The sequence below is a fragment of the Vicugna pacos genome, chromosome 6, assembly GCF_048564905.1.
Source record: "Vicugna pacos chromosome 6, VicPac4, whole genome shotgun sequence".
Taxonomy (NCBI): domain Eukaryota; kingdom Metazoa; phylum Chordata; class Mammalia; order Artiodactyla; family Camelidae; genus Vicugna; species Vicugna pacos.
In genome coordinates this window covers 67911991-67926025 of record NC_132992.1, presented here as the reverse complement: position 1 = coordinate 67926025, position 14035 = coordinate 67911991, and the positions used below count along the sequence as shown (strand labels likewise).

At 48.1% G+C, this 14035-nt stretch overlaps 1 protein-coding gene across 1 annotated transcript in view; it reads left to right on the top strand.

Moving 5' to 3' along the window:
• The first annotated feature begins 326 nt into the window (after positions 1 to 326).
• Positions 327 to 14035, top strand: part of SLC8A3 (solute carrier family 8 member A3) — a 140914-nt gene continuing 127205 nt past the window's right edge. Inside the window, exon 1 of the mRNA XM_015241471.3 lies at positions 327 to 1025. The gene's annotated coding sequence lies outside the window, so the exon portion shown is untranslated. The remainder of the gene's footprint in view (positions 1026 to 14035) is intronic.

Here is a 14035-nt window from a genome sequence, read left to right as displayed (position 1 = left end):
TCTCCTGAGGACAAGGGGAAAGCCGGTGCTGCGCGCCCGCCTGCCTGCCCTCCCCGCCGCTGCCCGGAGCCCTGGACTCCGCGGAATCCAGGTCAGGACGCGCCGCCGTCTTGGAACTGCCGCTGGCGGGGAGGCGCCGGGCGCGAGGCTTCAACGATTGGGTGGGTGGCCGCGAGCTAGGGGTTCCGTCTGCATTAGGTCCTAGGGGCTCTGTGGACGCGAGATGCAGGCTCTCCTTCCCCGCTGCTGGTCGGGAAGCTCTCTGAAATTTATCCCCATCGGCGCGCGAGGATAAATATGCGCGGCTTGTCATTCGGTGCAGCTCTCTCTCTCCCAGCTGATAGGGTGACGTTCGGTTAGGAGGCTTGGAGATTGGCTTTTTGATTTGGCTTCTTGCTGCAGCTTAATGGGCAAAGCTCTCGGCTCGCCCAGAAACCAGCCCCTCCGCGCGTCCCCTCCGCGCGCGGCGAGGCCGAGACGTCTCCCGCGGTGACGGCGTGCGAGGCGGAGAGGCGGCGCGCTCCCAGCCCCGGGAAAGCCCCGGCGACGCGACTGCAAGCCGGGGTCCCTCGGATACGCCAGGGCGCGCCGGGCTGCTCGCCTTCCTGCCCCTCCCGGCAGGGATCCCCCCGCTGCCGGCGGCCGGGACTTCGGGCCTCTTCAGGGCTTAGTCCCAAGTCGGCGCCGCGGGTCGGGCTTCTCGGGGGGGTCTTCAGAAGGGTTCTCCCTGCTCCTTAAATCGGCGCCAAGGGACCCCACCCCAGGCCCCCTGCTCTGGCCCCAGCAGCCCTCGCGCTCCCGATGCGCTGCCCCGCAGCTCCCTGAAAGCTGCGAGCCCACGAGCCCGGCCGGCGGGCGGCGGCGGCGGCGGCGGACTGACATGCCCCGGTCGCGGCTGCGGCCGGCGGGCAGCCCGCGGGGGCGATGAGCCGCTGGGGCCGGTGAGGAGCCCGGCGGCGGGGGCTTCGCGCACCTCCCTCACCCCCCTCACTTGCCCACCCCGCTCGAGAGACCGACAGGAAACGGTGAGTAATAGGGTGAGCCTCCTGCCCTTCCCCCTCAGCGGGCGGCCGAGGCAAAGGAGGCAGAGGTCGGGGGGATTGGGGTGTCCTCGTGAGGGTTCCCGCTTTTGAACTGGTGTAAATTAAGTTATTTCTCAAGAGCATTCATGGGAACTGCTTTCCTGTGGGTTTAGTGTCAGAAAGGTGGGGGGAGGGTGCCCCGGAAAGTGTACTGGGTTGCGTGAGGTGCTGGGGAGGGGGGCCGTTCTGACAGAGTGAGTATCTACCTGGGGGGTGCCGGGGGGCAGCGCAGAAAGAGATGCCTGGGCATGTTGTGTGCGGTCGGGTCGCGGGTTTGCGGGGTTAGTGGCCGGCGCGCACTGGGGAGGCTGAGTGCTGTGCTGCGTGCTGGACGCATGTGTGCATGTGTGTGCTGGCTGTGCCAGGGCCTGTTGTGCTCCTGGGGCTGTGAGTGTCCGCGGGGTTTGGGGACTAGGAGGGGAGCGCGTTACCCACTCGGCGCGCGCCCGCGTGTACACACGCACGCGCGCACCCCAATCTCGGGACTCCACCGCCGCGGGTCTGGAACTGCAGCCCCAGCGCACCCTCCCGCCGCGGCCAAGGGGGCGGGGAGAAGGAGGGTTTGCCGGTCCTGCGTTCTCCGGTCCGCGGTGGTCTGGGCGGGCTGGGACCAGGTGGAGAGAGGTGAAGTGTGTAACTACCTGCCTCCCACCCCGCGCCGCCCACACACCCCTCTCACCACCACCAGCACACGCGCGCGCGCACACGCATACACACACACACAAGCACACACAGCGACAGGCCTTCATTCACAGGCTCCTGCAGACCCTGCCTGACCTGCCCTGAGGACCTGAGCCACTGGGGGGAGATGAAGAAGCGATTTGTTCCGAAGGGAAAAAGCTGTTTTTCGTCTTTATTCATTGTGTTTTATTTTTAACCGTGGAGGGAGGGGGTGGTGGGTGTCAAATAGAACAAACGCCTTTAATGCAGTGCCATAAATTTACCCGCTCCCAGCCTGAGCCTGCTGCCTGTCTCTCCCTTTCCCCCCACCCTCTGTCTCCTGGTGATTAAAAAACAAACCTTGAACGTTTGGTGGTTCCGTCTCCTGGGCAGAAAGGTTGAAATTGGGGTTAGTTTCTCAGATAGGCAGGCCGCAGCTGGGAGCAAGGCTCCGACTCTAGGGTGGCCGAGAAACACCCCAAGTGGAGGGAGTTTGGGTACGTGATAGGAACACATCCGGCCTACTAGTGGGGCAGCAAAAGGGAAGCCTCTGGGCCTCTGGCGAGCGGGTGACTCGCAGGCGCGTGTGATTAATCTCCCGCAGCTGTTGTGCCCGTCCACTTGAGCTGAGCCCTTGTTTACCTCTATTTTCAAATATAGCTGCTGCGCCCTGCTCTCCCTGAGGGAGGGGGTTCAGCTCACTCAGTTTGGACGCCTGGTCTCCCGGCGGTCCGTTTTACCGGCCTTGCTGGATCCAAGTTTGAGAGGAACCTGCTCCTTCGTGCCTTGCAGTTCTCCATATGAGGATGATTGATGGTCAGGGTCTGGGGTGTCTAAGGGTGGGCTGCAGCCCCTCAGTGCAATCTGCAATTCCTATCTGCAGTCCGCACTCCATAGCTTCCTTGTTCTTTAAGTAAAATATAGCTATTGAGGTGAGAAGAAGCCGGTAGAACCTACGGAACGGAAGTTGGTTGAAGTGGTTCTGGAACTTAAGGGAGATGGGAAGGCTGTTGATGCAGTTTCCGCTCCCGGGAGTGCTCTATTGCCTTTCCAGCACTCCGGCGCTCCATCCTTGTCTAATGTACTCCTAATCATCCATCGGCTCTTGGTTCATTGGTTACTTTCTCAAGGAAGCCTTCCATGCCTTCCCTGACTGGGCCAGATCCCCTTATTTTATACACTTGTAACGAACCTATTATTTTGGAGTAGTTTAAAGATGCACATTAAATTTATTTATCTGACTGCATCATGCCAGTGACGTCTGGAGACAGTAAGCTGCAGGAAGGGAGGAAAGGTAGCTGGCGTTTATTGACAATATGTCTGCAGGGCCTAGCACTGTGCCTGGCATAGAGTAGGCACTCAGTCAGTGTCAGCTGAATGAATGAACTCTGAGGAACAAGCTGTCTCTCCTCTCTGCTCCTGCTCCTCTGGGCTCCACTTTTGCACCCTGCAGCCTCCTGGTGGGAGAAGGACGGAGAGGGTTATCAAACTGACCCTGTGAAAAGCATTCCCTTGCCCTGGGCTTTTCCCTGGGCTGGGACGCTGAAGCTGAGAGAGTGTCTTCTTGCCCCAGCCCTGTGCAAAGCAGTCCCTTGTATAGTCTTTGGCATAGTTGCTAGTATTGTCCATGGGTAGTCATTGTGGGCATTGTTCCCCAGCCTGTCCCATCCAGACACTGTCCACACTCTGGATTTGGGGGAATTTGTCACACATCTTGGCTTCTCTTCAAGCTACTAAGGTCAGATAAGAAGAGAGAATGACTCCCTTTGCACTTAAGCCTGGTTGCTTTGCTTAGAGAGTCAAACATTTAATGAGGTTCAGAAATACATTCCACTCCAAAAGAAAAAGCATTCACTTATTCACTCAGTTATTTACTCAGTAAATGTTCAGCGACCTCCTACTCCACCAGGCATCTGCTAGGGACCAAGGCAAATAAAATAGAATAGTCCCTTTCCTCATAAACATACATTTGTTCCAGCAGGGATAATGAACTAATGAACAGGCAACTGCCATATAAAGTGATTCCTTTCAATGGAGGGTAAATCCCAGGTACAATGGAAATATATAGGAAGATCACCTCTCTCTAGGGGCTTAAGGGGAATTTATAGGGACAGCTAATCCCAGGAAGAAAGGATGGTAGGAGTTGACTTTGGTGAAAGCAGAGAGAGGAGAAGTTGGGAGGGGGATGGAGAAAGTGCTATGAGTGAAGATATCAGTATACAAATGCCTAAAGTGGAGAAGAGCTCTTCCAGATGACTGAAGATGGAGGGTAAAATTCAGGGAGGTGAGTTTGGAGAAGCTCTGGAGGCCAAACCTTGAAGGGCTTGTACTCGATGCTAAGGATTTCCACTGAGTTTCCAGTGGGGTTTTTAGGAAGGTTTTTAGTACTGAAGTGCGAGGTCAGATTCGCATTTGAGATAGTATGTTGAGAGCAGAATGCAGGGAGAGAGAGAGGGAGGCAGGGAGTTAGGGAGCTGTTGGGAGAACCTCACTGCATTGCCATCCCGTTGGCCTGTGAGGGAGGGTTAGGGGGTTCCTCTTTCTGCTTTAGCGTATAAACCAGAGCTGCCCTTCTAGGAAGAATTTTCCCTCTTTTCTTTAATGGAATTGGTTTATATTTTGTTGTCTGTCTCTTTCGTGGATGGGCAGTCTAAACCCAGTACTGGGCAGGGCACCTCAGAGGAAAGGAAAAACGGCTCCAGCAGGTATAAGACACATTTCCCGGCCAGCTGAGCTGCCCAGCCCGGCGAACCCCAGAGGTCTGAGCTCTCTGAAGGCTGGGGGAGGTCTCAAGCAGGAGCCTGAAAGGGTAAGGAGGATTCAGATCCATATTTAGATCCACAGAGACCATCAAGCAAGACATCTAGGTAGGAAAAATCACATGTATATGTGTATGTATGTTTTTTCCAATATGGAGAGTAAATAAAAGTGAATTCCAGAATCAAGGGTATTTGTATACAGAGTCACATCTGCTAAGAAAATAACTCTTGGAATAGGGCAAGTAGCACTTATTGCCTTGATACTTAGAATGACAAATAGTCCTTTCATGGTTGTATACAAGAACGTTGGGTCATGTGGGGACTGGATCCGGAAGTGGGACTGGAAACTATAATCCTGCCCTGGCTTCCATGTGGCCATTTCCAAGTCACTGAGAGGACCTCCAAGTCATGCACCGCTTTGTTCACCCTAGAGAATGAAGCCAAACGGTGTGAGCTTGGTCAACACTCTTCCTTTGCACCCTGATCTCCCAACTTTGTTCCTCATCCTTACTTATCACTAATCTCAGAGTGAAAAAAGCTCTCCCTTCCCCTCCTGCACAGTGCTCCTCCTGCCCTGCCTTCCTCAGCTTGCCCTAAGGTCTTTCTTTTTCAACATTGAATCCCCTCCCTCCAATTGTAAGCATGGTCAACAAACCCCATCCTGACAAGAATATCACTTGTTTAATTCCTTCCCTCCCTCCCCCTGTCATTTTCTCTTCCCATCTTGCTTCCAAAAGACTTAAAATTTTAGGGACGCCTGACTCTGTTTCCTCATCACTCATTCATTCATTTAGCCCCTTACTGTCTCACTTTTCTATGCTTTCTGCCCAACTGTCATCTACCAAGGACTTCTCATTTCCCCCAACGGAGTAACTTACTCCGTGTCCCCTCACCGTCTCTCTCTCTTTTCCACTCCCATCAGATATAATTGACAATTAGCTTCTTAAAACTCTCCCCTCTTGGCTTCTGTCACACTGAACTCTCCAGGTCCCCCTAACTCTCTAGGTGGTCCCTCTTCCACTTCCTCTCCAAAATCTCCTCCTCCCTCCCAGTTTCCCCCCTGCATTACCCCTCAGCAGTCTCCCTCAGTGTGTTGTGCTGTTCCTCCAGGATGGAGAGTTCTGAGTCTAGGACTCTAGCTGTCCAAGCCCAGTGGCTTGTTTCCACCACTTGCACAGTATCTCCAACAAGATGTCCCGTCAGCCCCTCAAATTGAATTTTTACTAAACTGACATCTTTGTTCTTAGCAGCTACTCCTCCTGACTTCCTGCTTTCTATTGATGGCACCAGCCAACTTCTTGTCACCTCAGCTCCAAGTCCCCAAGTTTACCTTTGCCTCCTCCCCCTTGTTCTCCAAATACAGTGGTTCCCCTCTTCCCCACGGTTGTACTTTCCATGGTTTCAGTTACTGGTGGTCAACGGCGGTCTGAAAATATTAAATGGAAAATTCCAGAAATAAACAATTCATACGTTTTAAATGGGGTGCTGTTTTGAGTGATGAAATCTCTCGCCATCCTGGGCTGACAGCCCCGGATGATGTGAACCATACCTTTGTCCAGTGTATCCCTGCCCTTAATCGCTTTGTGGAGGCTGGGTTATCAGACTGACTGTGGAGAATCACAGTGCTTGTGTTCAGGGGACCCTTATTTTACTTAATAATGGCCTCAAAGCTCAAGAAAGGTGACACTGGCGATTCAGATATGCCAAAGAGAAGCCTTAAAGCACTTCCTTTAAGTGAAAAAAGTGGAAGTTCACCACTTAATAAGGAAAGAAAAAATCGTAGGCTATGGTAAGAATCTTCTATCCATGACATTGTGAAGGAGAAAGAAATTTGTGCTAGTTTTGCTGTCACCCTCAGACTGCAGAAGTTACTGCCACAGTGTGTGATAAAGTGCTTCGTTAAGATGGAAAAGGCATTAAGTTTGTACAGTAAAATATTTTGAGAGTGAGAGAGCCAGAGACCACTTTGGCATAACTTTGATTACAGTATGTTGTTATTGTTTTACTTTATTATTAATTATTAATATTAATCTCTTCCTGTGCCTAATGTATAAATTCAACTGTATCATAAGTAGGTATGTATGGAAAACAGACACAGTATATATAGGGTTTGGTACTATCTGCAGTGTCAGGCGTCCACTGGGGATCTTGGAACTTATCCCATATGGATAAAGGGGGACTCTTGTATTGCCATGTCTGTTAAGTCCATTCCTCTCTTCTCTATCTCTACTTCCACTCCCTAAGTACAAATTTGATAACCTCTTATGTAATAACAATGATAATTATAATAATAATTATTGTTATAGCAGTCAACATTTGTGTGTTTGTAACAGAGTCAGCTACTCAGTCCCATTCAATCCTTACCATACCTGTATGAAGTAGTGACTATTTTTACGATACTGCAAAAACTAGCTTTCTGTCATCTTCCCAGCTTCCTTCTCCCCCTCCTTCAGTTCATTTTAGTGGCTGTTACAAGATTCCTTCCTAAAACACCATTCTAAGCTTGTTGTTTTCCTACACAAGAAAACCTCAAAGGGCCGTCCATTTTTTGCAGCAGAGCAACTCCTGATTTTCAAGGCCCTCCGTGGCCTGGTTCACCACTCCACTTCCAGCCTCACTTTTTACAGTTCCCACGTGGGCACCTAAGTAAACTCGCCCTCTCTTCTTCTGTGCCTTGGTCCATGGTTTACCTTTCACTAAGAATCCTACGTGTTTTTCAGTGTTCAGTTCAAATACCCCTTTCTGATGGGAAGATTTCTTGGAGAAGCAGTCTCTTATTCTGAATTTTGATAACACAGCATCTGTTTTTCATGGGGCCCTTATGCTTACTGAAATGCAGTTTTTTTTTCCTTTTTCTTTTTTTTTTCCTGTGGCTTACATTTCTTCCCTCCTGGACCAATTCCTCTTTCTCTCTCCCATTCCTTATTGCATAATGCCTAAAACACTGGGTGTTCAATGAAAAATGAAGACGTGAATAAACGAATAACCTACCTCACTTTTGAGGCAGGTGAAACAAGGTCATGAAAGGGAGTCTGTCCCATTTATCATAAAAGACGTCAGCGGGGGAGTCAAACCAGGAGCAGGAAACATGGTATAACAGAAGATGCATTGAACTGATGGTAAGAAGGTTATATTTTAGTTTTCGGCTCTTCTGGCCGCTATAGGCAAGGCCCACTTTTGCTTTCTGGACCTCTCATTCCTTATCCTTAAAAAAAAGGCCGGAAGGGTCGATTTTTAAGCCACCTCCCTGACAATTCTGTAGTTTTTGGTCTTGTTCCACAGCTTCTAGATTGCCTCCTACTAAGAATAGTTTTCGTGCTGCGTGCTGACGGTGTCTTTTGTTTCAGAACCCTCCAGCTGCAATTTGAAGCCCCCAGTGTGTCTGTGATCATCACCTTGGGTCTCTAGAGGTTTCATGAGCAGCCAGCCCAACTATTTGGATGTCTGGCCTACAAGGCACCCTGAGCTGGTTGAGGGCCCTGATGGCCCGAGGTTGGCCCTCCTGTGTGGAGTCACTTCCCACTGCCACACTCCAGGGCATTCCCAGAATGACTGGCAGTGTGCTGGGTCCCCAGATGCTCCAGCCAGTTCTGTTCCAATTCCTGTGCTTCTGTGTTTCCTTTTCCATCCAGGAAGGATGTATTTACTGCCAGGTAGGCTCTATTGAGAGTCGACGTGGAACCGTTCTTCCCAGCGACTTGCCAGAGGCCCTGCCCACCCCCGACCATACTCTTTCCCCTAGCAGACAGGAAGAATCATCAGAGTCTGTGCCTGCCAGCCTCTCAGAAGGAACTAATGGGGGAGTCAGCTTCGAGGAAATCATTAGAGGTGTGGGGAGAGAGCACAGCTGCCCAGACAGCAGCACGATCTGTCGGGAGTCCTAGGAGCCTACCGCCAGCACCCTCTTGTGAAGGGACGACTCAGAACACCCCTAGGGTTGATTGTCCAAGAGAATCCCCCAGGCATGTCTCAGAGAGATACCTTTGAGTACTTCATCGAGTCCATTTGTTTTTTTTTTTCTTTAAATTGAGGTAGAGTCCGTTTACAATGTTGTGTCAATTTCTGGTGTACAGCATAATGTTTCAGTCATCCATATACATACATATATTCGTTACCATATTTTCTTTATAGCTTACTATAGGATATTGAATATGGTTCCTGTGCTATACAGTAGAAACTTACTGTTTATCTATTTTGTATATAATAGTTAGTATCTGCAAATCCCTTCCCACCCTCTTCACCCCAGTAACCATGTTTGTTTTCTATGTCTGTGAGTCTGTTTCTGTTTTGTAAATAAGTTTTTTTTTTGTAAATAAGTTCAGTCTTTTTTTTAGATTCCACATATGAGTGATATCATATGATATTTTTCTTTCTCTTTCTGGCTTACTTCACTTAGAAAGACAATCTCCAGATCCATCCATGTTACTGCAAATGGCATTATTTTATTCATTTTTAATGGCCGAGTAGTATTCCATTGTGCACATATACCACACCTCCTTTATCCAGTCATCCGTTGATGGATATTTAGGTCATTTCCATGTCTTGGCTATTGTAAATAGTGCTGCTATGAACATTGGGTTGCACATGTCTTGAAATTAGAGCTTCTTCCAGATATGTGCCCGGGAGTGGGATTGCTGGATCATTCAGGCAATGAAATGATTTAATTCTGTATTTTAACATTTAAAAATTAAGAGAAATTAAATGGCATTAAAATAAGTCAGGCTTCTGGAGAATGAGCTGGGAAAGGTACATAAAGACAGCTAATCACCAGCATCCCCTTGATGGGTAAGCAACAGCACAGAGGGGTGTCAGCCCTTCCTCTGTGGATAACCCTCAATGTTAGAGCCCAGGTGGTTTTCTCTGGGGGATGGGTTGAGGGGGCAGGAACAATGCGACCTCAGGCTGCCCTGGGCTTCTCACTCCTCTGACCCAAGAAGCCCGATTTCCCTCTGTGACAGGGGATGCCATCTCTCAGGCCTTGTGGAAGGAGACCTCTGGCAGCCAGAGGACCAAGGTTTGGTTTCAGCTTCGTTATTTCCTGGCATGGAAACTTTAGGCTGTTAACCATGCCTCAGTTTCTTCACCTGCAAGAACATCCTCACAAAGATTAAATGAGATCATGTGAGTGAGAAGGCCTTTGTCAGCTGACGGTACAGAGTGTCGTGTGGTATTCATTGAGTGAATAGTGCACTGAGTGTTGGTTGTCCTTATGCCACAAGCTGTGGAGGAAAATAAGGTGCCCGTGAGAGGGTGAGGGTGCAAAGAAGGAACTGTGTTTAGAAACAGCTTTACAACCACCATCCAAATACTATGTGGCTCTGTTGGTTCTTTCAAATGAACAAAACTGCTTGTTTTCGGAGGTCCTTGGCTTTAATCATTGACCCCTCTACCCCAAGGCATCCCGGGAATCTCGCCGCCTCCCCTCACAGGTATATCTTTCCAAAAACACTTCCTCCTGCAGAGTGAGCATCGATCTCCTCAACAAATCCCAACACTCCCCCTGCCGGGCTCCAGCCAAGGCCCTGAGAACACTGAGGTGAACACAAAGACCAAGTTTTCTGCTCCCATGGAGTTTACAGTCTGTGCTAAGCCAGTGAACAAAGAAAAACACGATGATTTCAGTAAGTGCTGGGTCCTCTAATGAGAAGTAAGAGTGGTGTGACAGAGGGTGCTGAGGGAGGGAGTCATCTGTAGGTAAGATGAGTGGGGCAAGCCTCGGAGAAGGTGGCATCCAAACCCTGGATGACAGCAAAAAGTGATCCATGGAGACCTTTAGGGTGAGGGTATTCCCAGCAGATGGAACGGTAAACACCAAGGTCCTGGGGCAAACGCATACTTGGGATGTTCTAGAAACTTCCAGGAACTCCACCATAGCTGGAGTGGAGTACGGAGGCAGGGGTGGGAGTTAAGGGCAGGAAGTTACAAGGTCGAAGTCAGTGGCAGGTAGGGAGCTCTGCAGGAGGAGAAGGTTGCAGAGAATGGCATGATCTATCTGATTCACATTTTAGGAAAACACATGGTGGCTGTTTTCTGGAGAGTAGACTGAAAGAGCTGTGGCAGGCTTGTCCAGGTGAGAGAAATAATATTGAACCTCAAGGAGCTGGAACACATCCAGGCAGAAATGGTCTTCAAAGAACCTACAACTGTGATGGGCACGTAGGAAGTGCTTGACAAGTATTTTTTTCGTGAATCAATGAACAGAATCTAGGCTTTTTTGTACTCATCTCAGTATTTTGGGTCTTTTAAAGATACTTTTGGCTTTTCTAGCTGGCAGTATTTTGGAGGGCCAGTGCATTTTATGAGTTCATTTTCTTCTATGTGAAAGTGCATTCTCTGAAACAGACATGAGAAATCCGACTCTGCCAGCTCTGGGATATTCCCAGTCAGTGTTCATAATTCCCAAAACTCTTTGCTGGCATTTAGATACCGATCTTGTGTACTTTTCTATACACTCCTCCATGGCAGGGGCCAGACCTGCCTCATCACTGCGTCTTCTGACTTATCACAGTCTGGACTATTGAGCCAACAAATGGTTATTACGTTGACTAGACTGAGGAGCATTCTGGTGCCTTGGTGCAGCTCCAGGGCCGTCCTGCTCCCCTCCTGGAGAGCCCAGAACTCTCACTGGCCTCATTTGTCTCACAGTCACAGGACATTCTTAAAGCCAAACAGGTCTCTAAGTTCACTGGTTTTGTGTTGATTTCTTCAGCTCCTGTTTCTTTGGGTCTGGAGATCCTTGCATCAGGAGAAACGTTGCAGGACCAGTGGGAGGAAGCAGGTGCCTGATGTGGTTTGGTCCTCGGTGTGCCTCTTCATCCCTCTTTCACCATCATCTTCTGTTTTCAATTGGTCCCCAACACGTATTGATGTACTTTTGAAAAAGCTCTCAAACCCCTGCCTTCCCTCAGTGGGCTTGTGCTCATTGTCTCTGTCCACATTTTGATCACGTCTCACTCAAATACTGTAAGAATCTCCAAACTGGTTTTCCTGCCCCCAAATCTTGCCCTGCTTTCATTCACCCACCCAGTTTCCACACTGGCTTCAGTCTAGGTCTCTATCCAAAGGAAAAACAAGGATCTTGTCCCTCCTATGATTAAAAAACCTTCAGTGGTTCCTTATTACCACCAAGATAATGCCCCAGTTGCTTGGCTGGATGTATAAGGCCTTTTACAAACTCTTCCTCACTTATCCCTGCAGCTTCTCGCAAGTGCCAGGTCCTTCAAATACCCTGCTTAGAACAGACACTGCTTGTTGAAGTTGATGTGCTCTTTAGCATGGCTTCCTGTTACCTTTGTTTGAGATACACTGACTTCGACTCCTGTTCATTCTTCAGATCCTGGATCTAAAGTTGACTGGTCCATGAAACTGGCCCTGATGATCCCAGGCAGTTTTCGGCCTTCCTTTCTCTGTACTCTCTTGGCACGTTGCACATGCTTCCAAATCTAGGACGTGTTTTGTGGTCATTATTTGGTTTTCAGTCTCTGTTCTCCAGTGAAGTGTGTGCTCCTCAGGGGGGATTACGTTTTGTTCAGATTACTCAAATTTGAAAAACTTTGCTCACAGCATCCCTGACAGATGGGATGCTCCATTTGAACACTGTCAAGAGTGGGAGAAATTGCTGGATATTATGCTTTCTATTTTTGCATATTTATTCGTGGATCTATTCATTCAGTAAATATATACTGAGCACCTATTCTGTGCCAGGCGCTGATATAGACATTGGGTATTCAGAAACACCAAACATAAAAATTCCTACCCTTTAGGAACTTTTATTCTAATTTTTTTGAATGTGCCAAAAAGAAATATGAATTGGGTATGAAACAGAGTAACCTTCTCACTATAATTCAGTGGAAGTTGACCTGTGGCACATAGACTGAGTTCCATACAAATGCATGCATGTATGAATGAATAAACGAACCACCAAACAAAGATGCCATGAGGAAAGGTGTGGACAAGTCAACATAAGCTATCACCCATGAAAGGGAAAAAAGCTGGAACCATGTTTTGCTGAAAATGGATTATTCTCCTATGTAGATAAGGGAACTCTGGATCTTTTATATTTCCTCAGTAAAAGCATAAGTCAAGCAGACAGTAGGTTTAGGGAGAGACAAAGGGAAAATCTACTTACATGGGTCGAGTTTTGATGCTGACTGTCCTTAGCAAGGTATAAAAATGAGAGTCCAGGAGGGTGAGATGTTCGTCCAGTGTATAGAAAGGCTTTGTGGTACCCATTTATAAGTCAATTTGTGATTAACTAAGAGTCCTTCTTTTGGTCCAAAATAAGTCTCTAATGGATGGAATCCCTGAGATGCAAATGTCATGGTCAGTCTATGTTCCTTTTCTTTTCTCCCAGGGTTCTTGATCCTGGCTGTACCTGAAAATCAACTGAGGAGCCTAAGTATCTAGACTTCACTCCCAGAGTGTCCAAAACCTAGGTCTGAAGTAGGATCTAGAAAGCTGTATTTTGTAGCACTCCAAAGTTGTTCTAATGCACAGCTCTCTCTAGCGTGTGATCCCAGTGCCATTATTGCCTGCAACTTGGAGGATGACTTACTTGCAGATGTAGATCCAGTAGTGGGAGAAGCAGAATTAAGTGGGCAAAGCCCTTTCTCTTCTGGTCTCTCTGGCCCACTCTCATTGTTTGTGACTCTCCACATCTGTCAAGGACTTATCGAGGGCAAAGTCCTCTGGCTTCTACAGTCAGTTAAACTTTAGAATCATAGAATCAAAAAGATTTTGAAAAAAGAAAGACTTTGAATTAGAATTTTAGAGGCAAAGAGGATATTAGAGGTCAGGTCCAACCTCTTAGCCTTATCAATAGAGTTACACTGGGTGTGACCACTCATTGTTCTTAAAAAGCCAGAATGGCCATCATTCAAAAATCCACAAATGACAAATGCTGGAGAGGCTGTGGAGAAAGGGGAACCCTCCTATACTGCTAGTGGGAATACAGTTTGGTGCAGCCACTGTGGAAAACAGTATGGAGATTCCTCAAAAGACTAGGAATAGACTTACTGTATGACTCAGGAATCCCACTCCTGGGCATATATCCAGAAGGAACCCTACTTCAGGATGACACCTGCACCCCAGTGTTCACAGAAGCACTATTTACAATAGCCAAGAGATGGAGACAGCCTAAATGTCCATCAACGGATGACTGGATAAAGAAGATGTGATATATTTATACAATGGAATACTACTCAGCCATAAAAACCAACAACATAATGCCATTTGCAGCAACATGGATGTCCCTGGAGAATGTCATTCTAAGTGAAGTAAGCCAGAAAGAGAAAGAAAAATACCATATGAGATTGCTCATATGTGGAATCTAAAAAAAAAACACAAGCAAAGCATAAATACAAAACAGAAATAGACTCATAGACATAGAATACAAACTTGTGGTTGCCAAAGGGGCAGAGGGTGGGAAGGGATAGACTGGGATTTCAAAATTGTAGACTAGATAGACAAGATATACTGTGTAGCACAGGGAAATATATACAAGATCTTGTATATCTTCTCACAGAGAAAAGAAAT